Below are 25842 nucleotides of genomic sequence, written 5' to 3' on the forward strand. Positions count from 1 at the left end.
GGGTAAACAAAGTGTAATACAGAAACCTTCCCCACCTCCCCACACCACTCTAATCTCCTGAACTGCTAAGAGCTGCACTGTTGACTGCATCTCAGTACTGTGGTGGTTAGATGTCAGGAGTTGGCGCCAACTCATGGACTCTGTATACAACAAAATCCCTACCTTGTTCAGGACCATCTCCAACTATGTTTTCACCCACTGCTTCAGTCACTATCACAGTTCAGCTCACTGAATGCCTCCCTCTTTTTCACCACTTTACCAAGCATGATGTCCCTCTCCAGGGACTGGCCCCTCTTGATAATGTGTACAAAGCAAGCACATGAGACAAAGGCTCACCCCTCTTATTGTTAAGGAGTGTTCTGACTGTACTCTAAGACAGTTTTGTTTATTCTTTTGGCAGTCCATGGCATATTCAATATTCTTTGCCAATACCATACTTAAATGGCATCAATCCTTATTCACTGTCCAGCATTCATATGCATATTTGGTAAATTAAAATACCAGAGTTTGGGCCATGCACATCTTGGTCCTCAAAGTGACATCCTCACTTTAAAACACTACCACCGAGACCCCTAGCAGCACAGTGGCCTAATGCATTAGCAAACTGGATCTCCCGACTGCTGTTTCCATAGCATTGAGGAAGGACCCAGGTAAAATGAAATCAATCTGTAGCAACATGAATATTTTCTCCATTTATCATGATGTTGCTGGTCCAGTTGTGAAGGCTGAAGTCTTTGGTATTCATTAGTAAGTGTCTCAAGTACTCTTGCAGCAAGAAAGGTTGTGTCATCTGCATATGGCCGAGTCTTCCCCCAATCCAGCTTCTCAAATAATGTGCTCACTGTATAAGCTGAGTAAGTGTGGTGAAAAGACACGGTACAACTATGTAGCTCACCTTTCCTGATTCTGAATCATACAGAGTCCCCTAAGTCTGTTTGAGTTCAGGTTGTTAGGTTAAACCAGGTTCTGGCTTGAGTTAGAGCATGGCAACCACTCTTATCTCTTACAAATGATGGGCAGACCATATCACATGGATGTATTACATCACTCCATAACTTCCCAGTTACATAACTGCCAAACCATGGAGAATCATGGTCTTTAGCCAAGTTGGTAAATACTTTGTGGGAACACAATTTAATCCTTGGCATTACCATTCAATTGAAACAGTAAAACTGTAGAATCTAGACCGTGTAGAAGGTGGAAACTTGTCAAAAAAAAAAAACACCAACAAAACCAGAAACCGAAAACTCAAATATTTCCCACTAAAATAAATGACAGAGGATAGAAAAGGGAAAAGACTACACCCTGTCACAGAAAAACTTGGGTGACCTGGAAAGACATGGAAGTCCTGTGGACTTCGGCTCTCACAGGTTCCAGTGTTTAAACTGTCTCCCACTCCTACACAGACTAAGCAGAAGACATCAGGGCAGTGACTACACTTCTTTATGTCCCTATTAGCTGGCCCACGGTTGACACATAAATGATCTCTGATAAGACTCATGTAATCATTAACAACTTTTGTCAGCAGATGATAAGTAAACTGTGGACAGTTGTTTGCTTTTTCCCTTTTTAAAGAAGAAAAGAAACTAAGGCTAGGGAAACACATGAGTAAAAGCACTGAGGCGTCTCCACGTGTCATAATCCAAAGTCAGGATTTTCTCTGAGCCACATCCTTAAGACTCTCAGATCCTCAGCATCACTTTTCTAAAAGCCACTCTAGGCTCTAGGTTCTTGGGACGGGGGGGTGTAATCAACCATCTGGTATGCCTTTGAAAGAACAGTTTTACATCACCTATGTTCAAAACTGGCTTAAAGGAAATCTTACAGAACAACTATCTGTGTGATCTTGGATAAGCAATTCACTCTGTGTACATGCATATGGAATGAAAAAGTTGAATTAAACAGTCTGCTTTTATAAAGATTAAACACAAATCCAAACCAAGGAATTGACTTGCCACCAAGTCAATTCCAACTTACAGCAGCTAGAGGGCAGAGAACTTTCATGGCAGTAAATTTTTTTTAAAATTTTTTTCTTATTTTTTTTTCTTTTTCACTAGTTTATTTACAAAATTCTAATACAAATTCTTTCCATTTTCCTCACCCCCCCATCAAATTGTACAACCCAATGATTAATCTCCTCTTCCCCCTGTACATCCACATCCCTCTGCTTCCAACCTTTCCCATCCCTCTTGGGTCCTTATACTCATTCTACAATAACAGTTTTATACAATATCTCTCCTTGTGGGACTGAGTTAGTTCACTCAGCATAATGCTCTCCAGTCCCTCCCAAGTTAGGTAATAATTTATAAAATTATTGCTCCTGTGTGCTGCATAGTATTCCACTTTGTGAATGTACCATAATTTCTCAATCCATTCATTTGTGGTTGGACATTTGGGCTGTTTACATGTTCTTGCGATGGTGAATAATGCTGCTATGAACATCTTTTAAAATTTTTTATTGATATTTTAATAAAATTTTACTGAGAACTTGGATTTCCATTCATTTTCACTCATTCACTATTGCACATTTTCCTCCCTATCCCTCCCCAGTGGTATTTTCTCTTTTAAAAATTTCTTTCATTGTTGGGCAATTTCCTCCCTTTTACCCCTCACCCCAGTCCACTTTGCTATGCACCTCTTATTCTGGACTGTTGTCATGCAAATAATACCTAATCATATATTCCTTTTAAACTGTTCTTTCCCTCATCTCTTTCAATGTAGTGTATTATTTACAAAATCACACTGACACACCTTTCTCCCATGGAGGGGCTGGTGGATTTGAACTGTCAACCTTCCATTTAGTGTTCGAGCACTTAACCACAGTACCACTGGAGATGCTCTGTAAAGACTGTTGATGTTGTGTACCTTTAAGTTGATTATGCATCACACCACTGTATCTGACATGCTTGAGCCCACTGTTTGAATCCCAGGGTCTGTCTACCACATTGAGGATCAGCCTTGGAAACCCTTCGGGGCGATTCTACTCTATCCTATAGGGATTCACTACACTTTGAAATTGACTCACCTGTAACAAGCTGAAAGTCTAATCAATCTCAAATTTTCTCTTTAGGGTTTTTGTCATTGCTGAAAATTTAACTGGTAAAGAAAGACTTACAACTCAATTCTTCAGGTTGTCAAATGAACAGCATGTCTTAATTATTTTAAACACATAGGAAAAGCAGTCATGGTCAGGAAGAATGCTGCATAGAGGGGGAAAAAAGAACCCAAAACAGACTCTAGAGTCAGTCTCAGACCCAGGAACAGCCTGCTTCTTATGAAACACATGACCCTAAGCAAGTTATACTTCCTCGGGCCTACTTACTCATATAACAAAAACACCATAAACTTCAGGATATGCTTTGAAAATTAAAGACAGTGTGTACAAAAGCAAGTAGTCAATAAAAAACCCGCACATTTTGTCAAAAAATCATTTGCCCCACAGGAAGCAGCAGCCAAAAGTGGGGGAGGGATACATACCCAACCAGTACTGATGTCAAAGATTTAAAACAGCCCAATAAATTCTGATCACTCCAAACAATTTTAGATATTGTGATTAGGGTTAGGATGCCATCAAGTTGGCTTCACCCTCCAGGGTTTTCAGTGGCAGTAAATTACACAGGAAGAGATTACCCGTCTTTCTCCCGCAGGACTACTAGAAGAAGATGGTCAAGCCACCTCCCTTCTGGCTTACAGACCTAGCTCTTGAAGCAGACCACTTGCAACAAAGATGGTCGTGTGGCCACCCTCCCAGTTTTGGGGACTGGGCCTTAGAATCAATCTCTGGCAAATAAGAATGGTGTTGTATTCACAGTTAAAAATACAATTTAAAGATCTCTCCGAAGCACAATGTTGTTAGGCTACTATACATACCATACAAGGAAAATAGACTATGATACATAAAAAATGTATGCAACTAGTCGTAGCCTGAGAACTGAAATATATTCTTTTTGGTGCATACAATACTGCAGATCTGCAACATAAAAATCACTTCAACAGAATCTTTGAAATTGAGATTAAACTGCTTACTGACAGAGGCCCTTTTATGAGTGTACAGATGGCATCAGTGGTTGAGTGCTGACAACTACTTGGAAGGCTGGCATTTTGGCTGACTGGAGTTTCCTCGGTTTTTCAAAATCATACTTTTGCCATTTACTGAGCTCTCTGGACATGTTGCTAAGAGAGGCTATTCCTTGGCCAGGGATATGGTGCTTGGAAGGGTGGAAGGTCAGTGAAAGAGAGGAAGGCCCTTAGTGAGATGGACTGACATGGTGACTGTCAAGGTCATCATTTTGAACTCACTCAAGAGTTGCCTTGGAAAAAAAACCTAGAGATCTGCTTCTGAACTTCCAGAGCCTCGAAAATGCTATGGAGGGCAGTTCTATTCTGCAGTATATGGGGCTGCCAGGAGTCACTCAATTCAACAGTATAGGGCAGTGATTCTTGTTTCTCTCTTGCTCTAATTTCATACATGGTGAAAATAACATCCTGAGAAACTAAGGGATGACCCAAGGTCACATGGTCAGCAGCACAGTGAAGATCAGGGCTCATGTTTCATTACTTCCTTTCTAGAATTTATTTTATCATATAATGTTTATGATTCTAGATTTTTAATTATAAACCAAGACATTTTACATGGCCCTTTTTAGCAGTCTAACAGTAAAAGCAAATAATGAGAATATTTTTATATTTTCAAGAAAAACATTATCTATCAGATGTAAATGTGTCAGGAAAAAAAGCAATCTTTCTACAGTCTGTGCTACAATGAAATACTTTTTACTCTGCCACAAAATCACATCCTATTCTTGTAGGGAGGTCTGGTAACCTAGTGGTAAGGTGTTGGCTGCCAACCCAAAAACACAATTTGAATCCACAACTTGCTTTATGGGAGAAAGATGGGCAGTTTCCTCCTGTGCAATTTACAGCCTCTGAAAACTTGCTGGAGGGTCAGCTATGAGTCAGTTCCGATTCAACAGCACATAACCATTCTTCTCTTGGATTTCTGTTGCTACTGTTGTTTGCTGTTTCATTATTTTGCTGTACTCTGAGTTAAAGAATTTACAAAGCATATAGGTTTTTAATTCACTCACTCATATACATTTTATTCCACAGTAATCACAAAATTTAAAATGTAATTGTACTCTGCTCATTTCCTGTAAGTCTCATCTCCATTAATCCTTCTGTCCTATCCTTTCTGTCTTCAGGTCTCTCTCCCAGGAAAAGCCTCTCCAGCAGTTCAAATCCACCGGTGTCTCTGAGGGAGAAAGATGAGCAATTTCCTCCACTGTTATTTACAGCCTTGGAATCCCACTAGCAGGTCAGTGATGAGTGGGTTTAAGATGGGGGCTTTTTGTTTTTCAATTGTTTGGCTAAAAACTGAGCCACAGGAGTGTTTTGCTCCAGGTTTAAAGGTTGACTCAGGATCCCACCAGTTTCTACTGGTCCAGTAAACTTGTATATTTTTGAGTGATGTTATATTCCCCAATTCTATCCAGGATCATCTGCTGGGATCCCTTTAGAGTAGTCGGTGGTAGCAGCTGGGCACCATCTACTTTCTTTTCGTCTCAGGGTCATGGAAGTTGAAGTTAGCATGGTTGCTTTACTTCCATCTTTGTTCTAGACTGACAGAGAATAACTGTTGCACCTTACATGGACTTTAAGATGACCTCAATTGCCACTGACCAAAACAGGATGTAGAGCACTATCTTTGTGGAGTATGTTATGCATGGTCCTGAAGGTAGTCTACCTATCTACCTATCCCAATCTGTCCCTCGTGCTTGTCTGCATACACATCTACTACTGACTGTATTTCTTGTGTACCTCTGTGGCATCCTTTGCTTCAGCAGTATTATGCTAATATCCTACTGTATACTGCCTTTCCCTTCATCTCTACTGTTTTCTCAAAGTTTTCAGTGCTATCAATTCTGACTCCTTATAACAGTGTAAAACTACGTCAGGTTGTTTGGTTTGGTTTTTTTTTTAATGTGATATTGACAAATGCAGATCACCAGGTCTTTCTCCAGCAGAGTGCATTAATGGGTTCCAGTTAACAACCGAGTGTTTAACTCATGCACCACCAGAGGGCCTTACTCTTCTAGGCCAAAACCAAACTCACTGCCACTTCTAACTCCTGGCTGGCTCCATCAGGTCTGAGGCTGTAAATCTTAATGGGAATGGACAGCCTCTTCTTTATCAGGTGGAATGCCTGAGAGCCAGGAGTGGCCAACACTTAAACTGCAGAGCTTCCTTCCTCAAATATTAGGAAACAATTAAAACTGGAAAGAAAGGGAAAAAAAGCTAGAAGGCACACAGTTCTAATCCATCAGCTGCCCCTCAGGAGAAAGATGAGTAGTCTCCTCCCGTGTGATCAATTGCCTCTATAAACTCACGGGAGGGTCAGCTATGAGTCAACTCATGGTGCATAATAACAACAATAAATCTCAGTGGGAGCAGACTGCCTCATCTTTCTCCACTGGAGTGGCTAGTGGATTCAAACCGTGCCAACCTTTCAACTGGCAGCCCAACATGTAACACACTATGCCACCAAAGCTCCTTACTGAAATAGATTTTTAAAATGCAGATGTAGAAATGTAAAAATCTTAGTTCTCTTCCAAATCTTAGCAACTCTCTGAAGGACCCCTCCCCCAAACACTGCTGTTTCATGTGTATCCTTAGAAATATGCAAACATACATAGATAAAATAACCCTTAAGCAGCCAACATATATTTAATATTTATATCCCTGATGACACAACAATGAAGTGTTCTGCTCATTTCTGAAAACTCAGTCGTTCTTAGGGAGAAAGAACTGGTGATAATTTAAGTTTTCTTTAGTAATTAAAATGGCTGATCATCATTTTGCACAGTTCTTCTTATCACGGCAATTATTTTATAAATCATGAGTTGACTTTTTAAAAAGTGACCTAAATCCCAAGAACCTTCCCTCAGGAACAGCACAATTACTTTGTATATTTATTTTAACTTTCTTTCTCCTCTACATGAGGACGGAAATCCACCAGAGCAGTAAAACCTAGCAGATAATTAAATATTGCAATCTGACCTATGCTTACATGTTGTTGTTGTTGTTGTCACGTACCGTCAAGTCACTTGAGATCCGTAGTGATCCTATGTACAGCAGCTCTGAGCCCTGCCCTGTCCTGAGCCAGTCTCAAGACACACCAACCCCCACTGCTTACACAAAAACTATGAAACCGACTTTTTAAACCTGCTTAGTTTATCATTTGTTTTCTTCTTGAAAGCAAACAAAAAGCCAAACATGCTGTCCACTGAGTTGATTCTGATTTACAGCACCTCCAATCTAATTCCTAAATAAAATCCTAACAGGAAGAGATTGTCCATTTAGCTAGTGGATTCCAACCATAGATCTTTAGGTTAGCAAAACAACTCATTAACTCACTCTACCACTACAGCTCTGTTCTTTAAAATAGTGGGGGACGAGGAGCGACAAGAGGGGAAGTGTCAGTGAGGGTTTTTTATAATGTCAATTAAAAATGCCATTAAAAAAAAATTCAGTTAGAAAACTATAAAAGCTGGCAAAATTCTTTATTTGACACACTCAAATTTGTCTGTTTACCCAAAATTACACATTGAAGGAACTGATCTAAGAGTAGCCATCCCCCTGCCTGCCACACAGAACCACTAGGCCACCAGAGCTCCCTGGGGTAAGAGTGTTGAGAAAGAACTGACGGGCAACCTACACTGATCTATACATCGTTTTTGAAACACACACACACATAATGAGGGAGTTCGGTGACACAGTCTGTAGGGAGTTTTGCTGCTGAATGAAAGGTCATACCGCTCCCGGCTTCCAACCACCAGCGGCTCTGTAGGAAAACGGCTATGCAATTACCTCCCAATGGAGAGTCAGCTGTGAGTTGAACAGAATTTGGCAGCAGTGAATGAGTTTTTGTGTATATGTGTGTGCATACTCATTTTTTTTAAAAGAAAATCCTTTTTAATTGATATATTAACGAAAGTTTACAGAAAACTTGAATTTTCATTCATACATTGTTGCTTATTTTCCTCCCTATGCCCCCCCACCTCCAGTTAGCTTTTCTCACACTTTCTTAACGATTTTCTTTTTCATTCCTTGTCCGGGTTTGTAATCAAGAACTCTGTAGATCCAAGATTAACCACACCACTCCAAAGCTGTTAGGCAGAACCGTCTAAAACGAGCCCAATTAGCTAGCCATCCTTACGCATCTTTTTGCAGAGCTCCACCTTTGGGGCTTCAAACATGTTATCTGGCTCCTAAACTTGAAGTTATCCCTCTCCACAAATGCTACTCATAGGACAGGGAACAGCAGCCAACGCACACTTCCCAGCACTACCTGGCTCTGCTGAACGCTCATGCACGACTTGAAGCAGATGCAATAATGCAGAATCAGCAAGGCAGACCACCTAGGAAGGGAAGTCAACCCGCACAGCCTCCCCAACCCTCCGCGGCTTCCAGATATCCTGAACGGCATCCACCCGCTCAACCTACAGAGGACACTCTCCTCCTAGGGAACCTACTTACCACTTCTCGCCTGCTTAAGAGGCGGCCAACTTTCCAGCTCCCAGAGCTCCGGAGAGATCAACACGCCCCCACTGGGATCCTGGGGCAGAGGACAGAAAATTGCAGAGCAAACCCACTATTTCTCCAACTAGATAACAACCCGGGGCAATCCTCTAAGGCAAGGAGTCAACGCTACCCAGCGGAAATAAACAGGGCTGAAATATAAGAGAAAAAAAAAAAAAAGAAAGCAAAGACTCCAGGTTCCGGACTGGCTACAGACTGTCTCCAGGGCCCGCACGTGAAGCCAGTAAAACACCGTTCCCGAACCCCGGGAAGGGCTGGCGCTCGCTCTGCCGCGCCCACTGCTCAAGACCACCCGGGGGAATCCACTGACTCGCCCAGGAGCTCCCCGAAAAAGACGAGGGAACAAGCCAAGTTACCGCCCCCCACTGGGCAAAGCAGAAACCCCGCTACAGATCGGGCTGGTCGCCGCCGCACACCTTTCTGCCCCCCAAAAAGCCCACCACCCCGGCGGCTCTGGTCCCTGAACAACGCTCATACATCGCCCTCTCGCACAGAGTCCCCGATAAACAGACCCCTCCTTCTGCAACCCTAATAACCTGCTGCTTTATTATCCCAAGAAAGCGAAACAGACTCTCGCTCCCGCTCAAAGGACCCCTCGAGATCCCAATGATCTGGCCCTGCAGAGACCCGGGACCTTGCTATAAACTGTACCCTCTGCTCCCGAAGAACCTCGAGCGGATCCCTCGTTCTGGAACCCCGTCACACCACCTCGAGGAACCTCGGAACACCGATAAATCTTCCCGACTCCAAATCCCTAAGATCCTCGATGCCGCCACCCAACCCACCCTCAAGCTAGAAGATCTTCAGGACCCAAATAAACCGTGCCCGCGCCCCTAAGAGTCCTGGCACCCTCTACACCACCCTCCGGGGCTCGACCCCAGACTCCACCAGTCCGCCTCCCCGCCCCGTACACTCCCGAAGCTCTCCAAGCCTCGCGCTCACCAGCCAGCGCCGAGCCGCCCCCATCGGAGCCCGCCTGCCCCGGGTGCCGAGTGTCCCAGCGCCCGACTGCTCCTGAGCGGAGAAGGCACTCCGGGCGCCCTTACCTGGGCAGCGTGGGAAGGCGAGCGGACCGGGGAGCCCTGAGGGAGAGAAGGAAGCGGCGGAGAAGGGATGGCCCAGGCCTGCGGCTACTGCAGCTCCAACCTCTCAGCGAGGAAGCGCTTGTGTGAGGCAAGCCCTCCCGCTCCGCGCGCAGCCGAGAGACGGAGCCACAGCCGTGCCCGCTGCTCTTCCCGCGAGATCCCAGCCACGGCGAGGGCTGGCCACGGCGAGGGGCGGTACCCGCGGCTCCTTAAGTGACGGCCCTGAGAGCCTGTCGGCGGCGGTGCAAGAGGCGGGACTCGGCACCTATGATGACCAATTGTAAAAGGAAAGGTAGTTCTCCCCGCCCACTGATCCCCACTCTCCCGCCCCTCATCAAAAAACCTGGGGCAAAGGTACGGGTGACCTTAGTAGCACTAGAAAGTAGACTTTCGCGGAAAAATAATGTAGATAATATGGCTTGGCCTGTGTCTGGTTGAGGTCAGCAGCCATTTTTAGACCTGGTTTGGAGAAGAGGCTAGCGTTCGGCGCTGTCATCTTTAGTTACACAGTGGCCTCAAGCAACGCAAAGAGTTTCCGTCCTTATATAAGGCACACCCACCTGGGCTTACCAAAGGCTAAACTTCTGTTTAACACAGATACCCGCCCCCCTTACTTACTGAAAGCGAGGAGAACTTGAAATCCTTGCTGTAGAAGATCAAAAGATCAAACACTGCAGTCTTTGATTGCAGCTCAAAATAAAGAAGACAAAATCCTTCACAACTGGTCCAATAGACAACATGACGGAAGAAGAAAAGACTGAAATTGTCAAAGACACCATCTTACTTGGATCCATAATCAATACTATTACTTAGTACCAGCAGTCAAGAAATCAAAGGATGTAATGCATTGGAAAAGTCTGCTGTCAAGGGCTCGCCAAATTACTAAGGAGCAATGGTATCAGTTTAAAGTGTGCCTGATCCAGGCCACAATCTTTTCAGTCACTTGCTATGCGTCTGGGAACGAAGTAATAAGTAAGGAAGACAGAAGAAGGATTGATATCTTTGGGTTGTGCTATTGGTAAAAAGAATGTTAAACATCTCAAGGACTGCCAAAAGAACAAACAGGTATGTCTTGGAGAAAGTGAAACCAATGTGCTTTTTTGAAGGCAAGGATGGTGACGTTTCATCCCACTTACTTTGGGCATGTTGTTCGGATGGGGCCATTCCTTGGAAAAGGATATCATGTTTGGAAAGGTGGAGGGTCAGTGAAAGAGGAAATGCATTGACACAGAAACTGCAGCAATGGGCTAAAGTGTATCAGAGATGATGAGGGTGGCACAGGACAGGACAAGTTTCAGATCTGTTGTTGATAGGGTCAGTATGAGTAATACTCAATGCAACATCTAGGAACAACTATTTTGCCATCTTTTCTTTACCTCAAACAGGATCCTTGTGTTTCCCCCAATCCCAATCACTGGTCTGTTAAAGTACTCTGGTTTTTATTCATTCATTTGTTTCTGCTTAGTAAGCCTTCTAGAAGCATAAAAAGTAAATCTCACTCGAATCATGAACATAACAAATGCCAAAATTACATAAGTCCTATCTCAGTAGATCTCACTATCTAGCAGTAAATGGTACATGTAGGACATTGAATAAGTACAAAAAGACAATAAACACAAGCATAGGCAATGTGGTATTTAAACATATTCAATCTGGATGGGCCCTAGAAAATGTGGGCTTCCTTCCCTAGCTTATGTCCTTTCTACACTTCAGTCAGTCTCTTGTATGTCTATTCAAACCTCTTCTGCTCCTTTCTCCTCTTCAAGGTTAATCTCTCCACCTGTGAATGGATTTTTGCTATTCCTAGCATTTGTCTGTTTGATTATCTCTTTCTCCTCTGTCAATTAAGCAGCCCTGGTGGTGCCATGCATTATGTGTAAAGCTGGTGGATCTACAGATGGACAGCCTCCTCCAGGAAGATTTACAGTCTCAGAAAGGAGAGAGGACCACCATGGATCAGACAGGGCCAGAGGGCAGGGGCTTTACTTCTCCTCACCACCCCCCAATTTGTTCTTCATGACCAATCACCAATTTCTCCTTCTATTCTAGTTCCTTCTTTCCATAAACATACTCATTCTCCCCAATCCTTGGAACAGAACAATACCATCCTATCTTCTACGCCCTCAGACTTCCCTAACTCCTTTCTCCTCCAAAGGAAATTTCTTGAAAGACACATGAAAGTACATTTGCTGTCTCTGCTGTCTCATCGCTCATTTTCCTCACTGCAGTGTTGCTTTCGCCCACACAATCTACTGTTCCCTCAACCATCACAAAAGACTTCTTTCCTAATGGACAAGGTTCTATTTTTGAGCATCTTTTGCAGTGACCTCTCTGCAGCCTCTGACAATGCTTCCACCTGCCCTACATTCTCCTGGTTCCCCTCCTATTTTATGCACTTCTAGATTATTAGTGTTTGGTCTCTTTCCTGGTTTGAACACTATTGCATACTAACATCTCCTTATCATAAAACCACTTTGTGTGTAAGAAGAATATTAGTCAACAGTTGTACACTTTGAGTATGAATAAACCACTCAGCCAAAAGCTTTTAGAGGAATCAAGAGGGATGTGGTGATGGGACTGTGAGATTTGAACAGTCTTAAGACAGTAGGTTGGACCGGTATAAATGCAAAGTAGATGCTGGGGCCTTTGCAGAGGGAATGGGGGAGATAAGGTGAGCCCCAGTACAGGAGAGAATATGTGTGGTATAAGCATGGCTCTAAGTTTCCCACTTGGGAAAATATCTGCAAAAGATCAGTGGTAGAATGAGAGATGAGCCCCTATAACAACAGGACTAGAAGATCAGACCAAACTAATTCAGCCTGGTTCTATATCAGAACCAGAGTCTATATCCAATAGAAGGTCAAGACCAACCTCAATGTCAGTGCAGTTGTTATGTTCTGTCAGGTCAGAACTGATTCATAATGGACCCTCCTGTGGGTTTTCAAAGCCTGTAAATCTCACAGGAGTTTGCCTATCTTTCTCCCATGGAGCAGCTGGTGGATTCAAATTGCCTGCCTTTGGATTGGCGGTGCAACTCCTTATCACTAGGCCACGAGAGCCCCCTCAATATGGATATTGTTGTCATTGTTCAGTGCAGTCAAGTCGATTCATAGCCACCCTATGAACAACAGAGCTGAACCCTGTCCTATCCTGGATCAAGCCCATAAAAAGGCTGCATACACATGGATGCCCACCTATCAAACATGTAAAATGTAGAAAACAAACTAACAAAGGGTAAAATAAAATTTTAAAATTATATCCTTTTACTTTGAGAAATGTGCTTTTATAAGAACTTGGTGCTAAGAAAGAAATACAGATGAGGGCTTGGGAAAAGCGCTCTTGATCCTTGAGTCTCTTGAGTCTCAGGATCTTGAGGCAACCATACCCTTTTGCTAAAGTGGGGGGGGGGAAGAACTTGGAAGACTAAGTTTAAACATAGAATACTAGGGTTTCTCAGTTTCCTGATGGTCCCATAGCCCACCCTTTGCTGCTTCACCTCTTACAGTCAGTCCAGCCACAAACTGCAAGGGACTTACATTGCATGGACACTCCAGCCCATGTGTGTAAGCTCCGACCCCATCTTTCTCACCCATAAATAAGCACCCCTTGGCTGCAGCTCAGGTCCAAGGTTGCTTATCTTATTCCAGAGAAGAGGCCATCACAAGCCCTGAAAAGGGGCTCAAAGTCATTTGGGCACAGAGTTCTGTCTCCTGGAGGGATACCTGAAGTGAGACCTCAAGGAGTCAAATCTGCTCAGAGAGGCCTACACCTTTGACACAATGGGTCCTTGCTCAACATGTAGTGGTGTGATTGGCCAAGACTAAAGCAGAGCTCTTTAAAGTACAGGCCTGTATCTAAAGACAGGGCTAATAGAGCCACTGAACTCTTCAGTAGGATTATGACATACATAAGCAGTATGTGTGCTTCTCTTTCTCATGCCCACCATTTTCTGACTGGCATTTGAAAGGCAAGAATGTACTGCAAAGAGAATTCTATGCTTGTCTCTAGTCTTATTGCATCTTCTCCAGTATCCAATTATGTAAACTATACTGTTCTATGGTTTCTTTATTAATTAATGTATCAGAAACCCAGGTGTCTCTAAAGGTAAGAAAATATAAGCACTATGAAGAGCTCTCAGCCTGGAATAGAGCTCGGAACACTTATATTTGACTTCCAAATTTAAAGTACTTTGGAACCAGAAACTCCTGAAGAGGCCCCATGTGAAGGGCATGCAGGCAGGATGAGGACTGAAAGGCAGTGAGCCATAGCACACGAGGGGGGCATCCCTCTCACCATCTGTCTTTATGGCACGATGCTTCACTCCGTGGCCTGACAGCCATGCTCTGTTCTCTCAACCTCTCCATCTGGTACCAAGTGCTACCTTCTTCGTGTCATATGTATGCTAAGAGCTGCCAAGAAATCAATGTCACCATGGTCCCTACCTTAGAGACCTGATCCTAGAATCCTGACCATGCATACTGCAAATCCCTCAGAAATGCTTGGGATGATTTTAGCGTCAATCACTGGCACCTGCTTGATCCCAGGAATGGGTCTACTCTGAGCCTCTAGTTCACCATCTGTGACTGCTCTTTGCCAACCAACAGCAGAACAGAACCAGCTAATTTCTTACTCAGGTCTTGCCATCTGCTGCCCATGATTTGACCTATTAATCTGGGGCAGTGCAAACAAACACTTCTGTTCAGAATCCATCCTTATTGGTGTCCTTCTTTCTGAGCACATCCTTGGAAAAGCTACCTCCTAGGAGGCCTCCAGATTTGTGAGGGTCACAGAAGACAGTGTTGTGTGAGAACCTGGAAGACGAAATTTGACCTTCTCAGACCCATCTTCCATTCCATTCTGTTAAAATCCTTAACTTAAAAACTCAAGCTTATTGCCAGCAAAGTCAGTTTGACTCAGAGCAACCATCTCTCCAAAGGTGTAACTCATAATAGGAAGAGACTGTGCATCTTTCTCCCATGAAGCTTCTGATAAATTCAAACTCATGGAGACACTTGATCTTTTGGTTCGCTGTGCCCCTGGTCCTGACTTATGCCATCAGAACTCCTCAGTGTTCTCAAAATTCACTGCCATTAATTCATTTGGAAACCATAGCAATATCCCATTTGGTTTAGAAGGCTGTAAATTATAACAGGTGGAGACTGCCAATTTTCTTCTATGGAGAAGCTGGTAGATTCAAAAAGTTCATAACCTTGTGGTTAGCAGAGTAACACCCTACAGACAACATCAAAGCTCCCTAACAGAGGCTTTACAAGCACCTGTCTAAGGTGAAAACCTGTATGAATTGCCTCAGAATTCAGGGTGCATGGATAATCGACTCATCCATTTGCTGACAAGACTAAAAATTGTGTGGGTTTTTTTTTCCCAGATTTGATCAACTGCCATCAATTCAATTCTGACTCATGGGAACCCCATGTGTCAAAGAACTGTTGTGCTCTGTATGGTTTTCAGCAGCAGATGTTCTGAAAATCGATTACCAGGCCTTTTTTTCCTGGGGCACCTCTGCCTGGACAGCAATCTGCAGCCTTTCAGTTAATAATGGACCATAATCCCCTTTTGCACCACCCTAGGACTCCTCTTTGTAAATATACAAGCACAGAAGGGGCAAAGTAAGAGAGATGTCTTGGTTTTAAAACATACCAAAAATTCTTTGATCTTCCCTCTTCAGTGTTGTTATGGGCTGTCGAGTTGGAATCAACTCATAGCTGACTGTCCAGGGGCTTTTCAGAGGCAGAAAATTGCACAAGAGGAGATTTCCCGTCCTTTTCTCACAGGGCAGCTGGTGGATTCAGACCTTGTGCTTTGGGGTGAGCAGCACAACTCTTTACCAATTAGGCGCCAGTTTAATTCCCTTCTCCTTGACTGTGTGCAGAAACTAGTGACTTAAAAAAAAAAAACAAAAAAAAAACAACTTAGTGACTTCTTAAAAATAGAACATAGTAGAAATGACAGGATGTAAGTATGATACCAGAAGCATTGAAGTTTCTTGCTTTGTCTCGCTCTTTGATCACTTGCTGTTGTGGAAACCATGCCGTGAGGACATTCAAGCAAAGGCTCATATGGTAAAAAATATCAACACTGTGGGCGTGAGTCATCCTTCGAACCCCAGCCCAGGCATGCCTTTAAGTGACTGTAGCACAAGACTAGTATCTTGACTGAAACTTTTGAGAGACCTTGAACCAGAACCAGCCAGCTAAGCCTCTGCTGGATCCTGCCTACAGAAACAGACAATATATAATTCTTGGTTTAAAATACTTCTTTTTGGGGTCATTTCCTACATAGACGACGAATACAAGAATGTTCAGAGTAGCTCATTTTACAGGCTTCACCCCACCTCGAGACATACATATAAAAAATCATAACTTAGTAATGATCACAATATTAGTTTTAAAAAGCAACAGATAATGGATCATATTGGTAACTTTCTTCATCTAATATTCAAGTGATGATGCCCTGAAAGAATGTGGAAGGTACAGGAACTTGGTGGGAACAAAAATTCCAGTGCATTTGACAGTTTACAACATCCCAGCAATTGGAGATAACCACACTGTGGAGTCACTTGAAGGCAGTTAATAGTAGGTCTTGAACAGTAGAGAAACATTTCTCTCTCTTAAGTTTAGAGTGCCTCACAAACATACTACTTTCATCCAATCTTGGAAAAAAGTATGTGTTTCCATGAAAATAGAGAAGGGGGAGGAAATCAAACATCCTGTTATTCATCCAGATTAAGCCTAAGAGTTGAAAATTTCATCCACAGGAGTCCTGTCAAAATAAAATAGACATTCTGACACTGTTACGCATTCTTATGAAAGCAGTGTGTCTTTGACATGAAGAAGACTGAAAATTTTTTTCTGACTATAATAATTTATTTTTTAAGTCTTAGCTTTATGAATTAAGATTTGTGTGTATTGCGCTATTAAATTAAAGTGAAGAAGAACTTCACTAAAAAGGAGGCCAGCAATCTGAATTATATACATTGCCTGTTCTAAATTAATTTTACACATGTAAGAACTGTATAGATGAGTCGTACGTTTTTGAAAATAGATTCAAATGATATACAAGTTGACCAGGAGAGAGCTAACAGCTAAGAAAATATATCTGATATGCATTTGCCTGTCTCTGATTCAAATACCACAATACACGTACATTGATTTTTCATTTTCTTTATCACTGAGGGCAAAAGTGAAGTCTTTGAGCTGCAGGACCCCAGAGCAACTCTGAATTTGATAACATTATCTAAATTTCTTACCATCAAGTTTTTAAACATCAACAAATGACTGTTTGATGTCTACTGATCATAAGGAATTATGAAGAATTCAAAGTATTAACCATCATTCTTACTATAAAAAGCCTTAGAGATCAGATGAAAATCATAAATACACAATGTCTTGCATATAGTATGATCTCAATCTCTAGCAGATAAGATGATTAAAAAAAAAATCCAGGCAATCAGTCTTGGTTGCCTAGCCAACAACATTAATCCCAGGCCCAGGAAAGACTCTTGTTTGAACTAACCCTGTCACAGCTATTTCATTCCTTTTTGCCACATTTATTCTCACCTGCCACATCTTAGATTATTCAGATACTCTGGGTGAACTTTATAGCCATTTTCTTTGGAGGAGAAAAATCCCATTTATACCTCTATCTTTCTTCCTTATGCTTGGAATGGTGGTGTGAAGGTGTGTTGTTTGGACTATGGAATGACTATGGGAAAATAGTCCATTAATGATAAAAAGTTGTGCTGTCAATCATAAACAACTATGCTCCAATCCACCAGCTGCTCCATGAGAGAATGATAGGTAATGTCCTCTCCTGCAATTTACTGTCTCAAAAAACCTGCTGGAGGGTCTACTATATGTCTGTTCCTACTCAGTGATACATATTAACAAATAACAACAGCAAAAGAATAATATAGACAAAAAGAACAACAAAGCTAATGCAGAGCATAATGCCTGGGTTTGTAAAAGTTTTCAAGAAGACACCTAAGGCACAATTGATTTCTATTCACTTGAAGTGGCAGAGGACAAAGGAGAGTCAAGAATAGAAGTGGAATATGGAATGTGTGACTAGTTGCCTTCATGAACAACTACTTCCTTTGCTATGACATCAGAAGAACTAGATTATTCAGATACTATTACTGAACATTTTAAAGATGCTAGAGAATAATCTTGACCAAAAGGGGGGAAATGCAAAACAGAATTTCAAATTCTCATGAACTTTTGGCTTCCTAGAGACGTGAAGATTTAATGAATTCCTGAGATACTTAAATCTTAAAACAACAACAAAAATCACCTGAAGCCTTATTAAAAACAAACAATAACTAGTTCAGCATAACCAGTTTTTTGAAGTCTGCTTTGTGAATTATGTCCTTTAAATTACTATCTAAATAAGATAAAACTGATAAAAACAATTTGAAAAATTGGATAAGAACCTTAAAGGGCTAATAGTGGAAGAATGACTTAGAAAAGAAAAGGTAGAGATAGGTACACAGCTGGAACAATATAATCAATGCCACTAAACAGTAGTACAGGTAGAATCCATGGAATTATTATGAGTTTCCTTTTATGTTCTCAGTAAAAACAACAAAATAAATAAGCTTGAAGAAATAAAGAACAATAGAAATTCAAGGTAAAGAGACATCATTTAACATTTGGAGTGGTATGTGGATATATGTTGTTTTTCCCTGCAGAACGTTCATTCACCTTCTCCTCATAACAGTGTTTCAGTTTTCTCTGGAGGAACCATTCAAGCCCTTTTCTTAGTTCACACAGTTCTGTAAGACTGATTCCACCCATGGGCTCCAAAAGTAAACACATGATTCAGACTAAGTCAGTTAGAGCACCATGTTTCCTTAGCCATAGCTATAGATTCAGAATGAACATGTAACACAAGCTGAGTCAATGATTACCTTCTCTGGGACTTTTAAGAAAGAACAGTTCATTTTCTCTGAGGTTGCTGAACTGGTAGGGTGTAAGCCTTGAATTTCCACAGTTAACACAATCACCTTATTGGCATCTACCTCCTGGTTAATTTGACTCAGAAAAAAAAATCAACTAAGAAAAAAAGCAGAAATAAAATACAGAGAATGAGAGAACACTTACCAATGGTATCTTATCTAACATCATGCCCAATGTCTAACTCTGGACTTACTAATTACAAATCAATACATTATCTTTTTTTTTTATTGAAACCAATTTGAGATAAATCTCATCACTTGCAACTGAAAGAGAACTAGGACAGTGGCCAAGGACTATTGCACAGAGAAAGTCAGGTATGAGCTTGACTCTGAAGTTGGATAAAAGTTGGATAAACAGAAGGGGAGTAATGGGGGAGTCTTCCAGATAAAGTAAATAAGATATTAAAGACTCTAGAGTCAGTGAATAAGGAAGTTCGGAACAAACAATGTGCCTTGTAATATAAGTGGATAAAGAAATATTGGCCAGTATCAGATTACAGAATTACTTAAAGGTCAGGAAGACTCTAAACTTCATTCTGTAACTAATTCTCTACAGACTTTTATACTTTTATCAGACTTTTATACAGAAGAGTATCTAGTCAAACCAGTATTGGGGGAAGATTAATCGAGTAGGATCTCATAGGTTGGGTTGATGGGAGGAAAGTCCAGGCATCAGGCATGAGACAATGCAGACAGACCCAAGTATAGATTATTCCCAAGAAGAGATGACCTCAATAGTAGGTGATTTCTTGGCAAGGCCAAGCTAATAAGTTTTTATTTATCCAACAGTAAGGGAATTCTTTGCAATTTTACTTAGAGGTACAGTATTTAGAACTGGTCATGTACACATTCTTATATATTTAATGGACAGTTTCTATGAGCCTCTCATTGTGTTAAACACTTGGCACATAGTTATTGACAAGACAGCTAGAAAATGTGAAGTCTATGTGTACTTCCATTAAACAAATAACAACATGGTCCTGGTAAGAGCCATGAAAGATTCCTTCTCTCCTCCTCTGTTGAGCCAGTGGAGCAGCTGGTGGATTCAAACCACCAGAGAAGCTTGGCTTTTGAATTAGCAGTAAAACACTCTATGGACGTGCCATTAGAGCTCCCTGCTATGAGGTTGTTGTTCTTGTTGATGTTGTTGTTAAGTACTGTCAAGTCCATTCTGACTCATAGCAGCCCTGTGAAGAGCATATCTGAACTCTGTCGAACCCTGTGCCATTCTTACAGTCTGATATACTTGGTCTCATTGCTGCCACCACTGTTAAACCATTCCATTGAGGATCTTCCTCTCACTGACCCTCCACCTTTCCAAGCATGATGTCCCTTTCCAAGAAATAGCTCCTCGTAACACCATGCCCAGAGTAAATGGGATGAAATTTGGCCATCTTTGCCTCTAAGGAGAACACTCTGTCTGCACTTTCTCTAAGACAAATGTGCTTGGTTTTTTGACAGTCCATGGGACACTCACCACTCTCCTTTAACACCACAACTCAAAGACATCACTCTTTTTTTCTGTGGTTCTTATTCATTGTCCAGCTCTCTGATACATAGCAGGTGATCAAAAAGACCATGGTTTGAATCAGGTACACCTTAGTCGTTAGGTTGACATCAGTGCTCTTCAGTTCTTTGGAAAGGTCCCTGATAACATACTTTTCCAGTGCAATGTCTTGATTTCTTGACTACTGGTACTGATGATACTGATTGTAGATCCAAATAAGATGAAAATTATTGACAACGTCAATCTATCTAAACAACTCCTTCATCTATCATGTTGTTTATTGGTCCAGTGGTGAGGATCTTTGTTTTCTTAATGATGAGATGTAATCCATGTTCCAGGCTGTTGTCCTTGATTTTCTGCAAGTGTTTCAAGTACTCCTCACTTTCAGCAAGCAAAGTTGTGCCATCTGCTTAAAGAAGGTTGTTGATGAGTCTTTCTCTTACCCTGATAAGGCATTCTTCTTCATAAAGTCCAGTTTCTCCAATGATTCACTCAACATACCGATTGATCAGGTATGGAGAGAAGATACAGCCCTGATGCACATCTTTCTTAATTTTAAACCATGCAATATTCCCTTGTTCTGTTTGAACAGCAGCTTCTTGGTCTAAGTATAGGTTTCATTTAAGCACAATTAAGTTCTGGTATTCCTGTTCTCTTCAATGTTTGCCATAGTTTGTTATTATTCTCACAGACAAATGATCATGCAAAATCAATAACACACAAATAGATATTCTTCTGGTATTCTCTGCTTTTAGCCAAGACCCATTTGACAGCAATGGTATCTCTGGTGCCATAGCCTCTTCTAAACACAGCTTACATTTCATTTCTTTGCCAATGTACTGTTCTAGCTGGTTTTGGATTATCTCAAGCAGTATTTTGCTTACATGTGATATAAATGATATTTTTATAATAATTTCTACATTCTGGATTGCCTTTCTTGGGAATGGGAACAAATACAGATCTCTTCCAGTCAAAGGACTATCTTCCAAATTTACTTGCACAGACCAGTGAGCACATCCAGGCTGCAACTGTTAGTTGAAATATGTCAATTGGTATCCCACTGATTTCTGGAGTCTTATATTTTTATTTATTTATTTTTGCTAATGCTTTCATTGCAGCTTGGGTTTCTTCCTTCATCACCATTTGCTCTTGAGCGTATGCTACTGCCTGAAATATTTCCATGTAGGCCAATTTTTTTGGTAGTGATTCAGTGTATACATTCCATCTTTTTTTAGATGCTTCTTGGATCATTCAAGATTTTGCCCATAGTATCTCTCAGTATTGTAACTCACGGCTTGAATTTGCTTTTCAGTTCTTTCAGCTTGATAAATGTTGAGCAAGTTTTTTCCTTTTTATTCTCCAACTCTAACTCCTTGCACATTCTGTAATACTTTGCTTTGTCTTCTCCAGCTGTTCTTTAAAATCTTCTTTTCATCTCTTTTATTTCACCATCTCTTCTCTTTGTTTTGGCTTCTTGAAGCTTCAGTACAATTTTCAGAATCTCTTCTGACATTTATTTTTTTCTTTTATTTTTTTCCTATCTTTGTAATGACCTTTTGCTTTCTTCCAGGATAGTGTCTTTGATATCATCCCACTGCTCATCTAGTCTTCAGTCATAAGTGTTCAATGCTTCGAAGCTATTCTTTATGGTTTTTATTTCAGGTGGGATAGGTCCAAGGCTGGCTGTATTATGGGTCTTATGAACTTGTGTATAGAAATTTGAATGATAGTGATTTATGCCTTTGAGTTGTGGTACTTGAGAAGAGTCTTGATCATAATATGGACCACCAAGAAAAAAAATAGTTCTGTCTTGTAGAAGGTGAAACTAAGTTTCTCCTTAGAGGCTAGAAGTTGGTTTTGTTGTTTTTTTTTTTAAGTTCTGTCTTACATACTTTGGGCATGTGACCAGTAGGGACTGGTCCTTGGAGAAGGACATCGCATTCGGAAGAGTGGAGGGACAGCACAAGAGAGGAAGACCACAGATGAGATGAATTGATACAGTATGGAGAAGTGGGGGTAGGTGTGTCAGCGTCAGTGAAACTGACTCAGGATAGGGCAGGCTTCAGAGCTGTTATACATGCATAGGGTTGCTATGAGTCCCGGGTGACTCGATGGCACATAAACAACAGTAAAAACATGGACTTGTTTTCATTTTCTTCAACTTCAATTTGAACCTGTACATGAATAATTAATGGTCTGTTCCACAATTGGCATCTGGCCTGGTTTTGACTGCTGGTATTGAGTTTCTCCAACTATTCTTTGTGCAGATGTAATCAATCTGATTCCTGTGGAAACCGTCAGGTGAAGTTCGTATGCAAAGTCACTTTTAATGTTTTTTTTTAATGTATTTCCAATGAATAAATCATTGAAAGTACAAAATTCAATCATTCTATTTCCGTTCTTATTTTTGTTACTATGTCCATAGTTTCTGACTACCATTTCTTCTACTGTTTCCAACTTTTTCACCGATTATTGTTTCCAGTCACCAATTATTACTAATGCATCTTAACTACATATTTGATCAGTTTCACTCCGTAAAAATGGACAGAATTCATCCGTTTCCTCATCTTTGTCTTTAGCTATTGGTGCCTATTTTTGAATAACAATTGTATTAGCAAGTCTTCCTTATACATGTATGTATCACTATCACTCATGGCATTGTGATTCAACCTAGATCCCACAGCAGCCTTTCTACCAATGAATGTAGCACCATTCTTCTTCAATTTTTCATTTTCAGCATGTTGTTGTTGATAATGTGCTTTTGAGTCGCTTGCAACTCATAACAACTCTATGACAACAGCTCTGAAATCTATGCCAACCACACTGTCTCTGACACACCTACCCCCATTACCCGTATCACTGAGTCAATCCATTTCATCCAGGTTCTTCCTCTCTTTCACTGTCCCTCTACCCTTTCAAGCATGATGTCCCACTCCAAGGACTAGTCCCTCCTTGCAACATACCCAAAGTATGTCAGACAGAGCTTCAAGGAGCTGCCTGGTTTTACTCCCTCAAGGATGAACCTATTTGTTCTCCTGGCAGTCCATGGGCATCAATTCTCTATCACCCCTACCTAGTCATAGTCCAGCTTTCTGATGCATATCAAGTAATTGCATAGACTGGGCCTGGATCAGACACACCTCTCCAGACTAACATTGTTACTCTTTACTACTCTGGAGAGGTCTCTGACAGCAGACTTTCCCAATGTTATTCATCTTTGATTTCCTGGCTGCTGGTATGAAGAGTGTTGCCTGGGGAGCCAAGCAAATTAAAGCTGTTAACAATTTCAATATCTTCACTGTCCATTATGATGCTGCCAATTGGCCCAGTGGTGAGAATCCTTGTTTTCTGGCTGTTGAGCTTCAATCTATGTTTAAGGCTGCAATCCTTGACCTTTTGCAGCAAGTGCTTCAGGTCTTCCTCAATTTCAGCAAGCAGGGTTGTGTCATCTGCATAATTTGTTGATGAGTCTTCCTCCAATCTTGATGCCACATTCCTCCTCATAGAGCCAAGCTTCCTGTATGATCTGTTCTGCATATAAATTGAAAAGGTATGGAGATAGGATACATGCCTGGCATACATCCTTCCCAATTTCGAAGAATGCAGTGTTTCCTTGCTCTTTTCTGCGAACTTCCTCCTGGTCCAAGTATAGGTTTCGTATAAAGACAATCAAGTGTTCTGGGATTTTCATTCTTCTAAGAGTTAGCCTTTGAGCTGTGGTGCTGGAGAAGAGTATTGATGTACCATGGACTGCCAAGAAAACAAAGATTCATCCTAGAGAGGATTAAACCAAACAACTCCTTGGAGGCAAGGATTCTGGGGCTTCGTCTGACATACTTTGGGCATGTTTCCAGGAGGGACAGGTCCTTGGAGAGGGACATCTTCGGAGGGTAGAGGGACGGCGCAGGAGAGGAAGACCCTCTATTTGATGGATTGATTCGGTGACTGGGGTAATCGGCATGGGTGTGTCGGAGGCAGTGCGATTGGCACAGGATAGAGCAGGGTTTAGGGCTGTTGTGCATAGGGTCGCTATGAGTCGCAAAGGACTCGACGGCACATAACAACAACAACAAGAGTTAGCCACAGTTTGTTGTGATCCACACAGTAAAATGCCTTTGCATAGTCAATGAATAGTAGATCATCTGGTTCAAAGTTGCCAATGCCAATCCATTTCAGCTCTCTAATGCCTAGAACATCTATCTTTATACGTTTCATTTTATTTTTAGGTCCCTGAAAATCAATGAGGATTTCTCAGACAAGGTAATATTTAAGATGAAACTTGAAGCAGGAGTGGGAGTTGGCATGGTAACAAGTGTTAAAGAGTAGAACATTCAAGCAGAAGTATTATCAAAAGTTGAATATAATTCCAATGTAGCTTTCCTTCATAGTGTAGACAGGATGTAAATAGTTGTTGTTAGGTCCTGTTGACTCAACTATGACTCCTAGTGAGAAGTGGATCTGAACCCTGCCCTATTCTATGCCATCCCCAACATCTCTAACACACTTGAACCCATTGCTGCAGTCACTGTGTCAATCCATCTCATTGAGGGGATGCCTCTTTTTTGCTGACTTTCCACTTTTCCAAGCAGGATGTTCCTTTCCAAAAAGGGCCCCTCCTAACAGCATGCCTAAAGTATATCAAAGTATGTCATCCTTGCCTCAATCAGGAGCACTCTGGTTGCACTTTCTCCAAAATATATTTGTTTATTCTTTTGGCAGCACAAGGGATATTCAGCACTCTTCTCCAACACCACAATCCAAAGGCATTGATTCTTGCGCTGCCGTTCTTAGTCAATGTCCAACTTTCAGATGGATAGCAACTGATAGTTGAAAAGATCATGGCTTGGATTGGGTGCACCTTAGTCTTTAAGTTGATATCATTGTTCCTTAGCACCTTGGCGAGGTCCTTGACATCAATTTTTTCAAGTGTGACTCATCTCCTGATTTCTTGACTGCTGCTACCAAAAGTGCTGATTGTGGATTCAAGTAAGATGAAATAATTGAAAATTGCTATCTTTGCTTCTATCATAATGTTGCCTATTGGTGGTCCTGTGACAAGGATTTTTTTTTATATTGAGATATAATCTGTATTGAAGGCTGTAGTTATTGACCTTCTGCAGCAAGCATGTCAAGTTCTTCTCATTTTCAGCAAGTTGTGTCATTTGCATAAAGCAGGTGGTTGATCAGTCTACCCCCAATCTTGATGTCACATTATTCCCATGAAGTCCAGCTTCTCGAATGATTTTCTCAGCATACAAACTGAATGGGTATGAGGGGAAAAGACACAGCCTTGACACACACATTTCTGGATTTAAAACCATGCAGTTCTTGTCTAGACATAGGTTTCACACAATTAAATTCTCGGATTCTCATTCTTCTCAGTGTTAGCCATAATTTGTTAAGATCAACACAGTCAATTGCTTTTGCATAGCCAGTTGTAGTGAAGGAAGAAGTTGAAGCTGCACTGGAGGCATTGGCAAAAAATAAGGCTCTAGGAATTGATGAAATACCTACTGACATGTTTCAACAGATGCAGCCCTAGGCATGCTCACCAGGCTGTTCCAAGAAATTTAGAAAATAGTAATTCTTTAATAATCTTCAGCAAGAATTTACTTGTGTGTGATATCAGTGACACTACTCAATAATTCCCACACTCTAGAGTCGGAAAATCAAAAGGG

Source organism: Elephantulus edwardii, unplaced genomic scaffold, assembly GCF_000299155.1.
Source record: "Elephantulus edwardii isolate Elephantulus edwardi_28Jun2011 unplaced genomic scaffold, EleEdw1.0 scaffold00066, whole genome shotgun sequence".
NCBI classification, from domain to species: domain Eukaryota; kingdom Metazoa; phylum Chordata; class Mammalia; order Macroscelidea; family Macroscelididae; genus Elephantulus; species Elephantulus edwardii.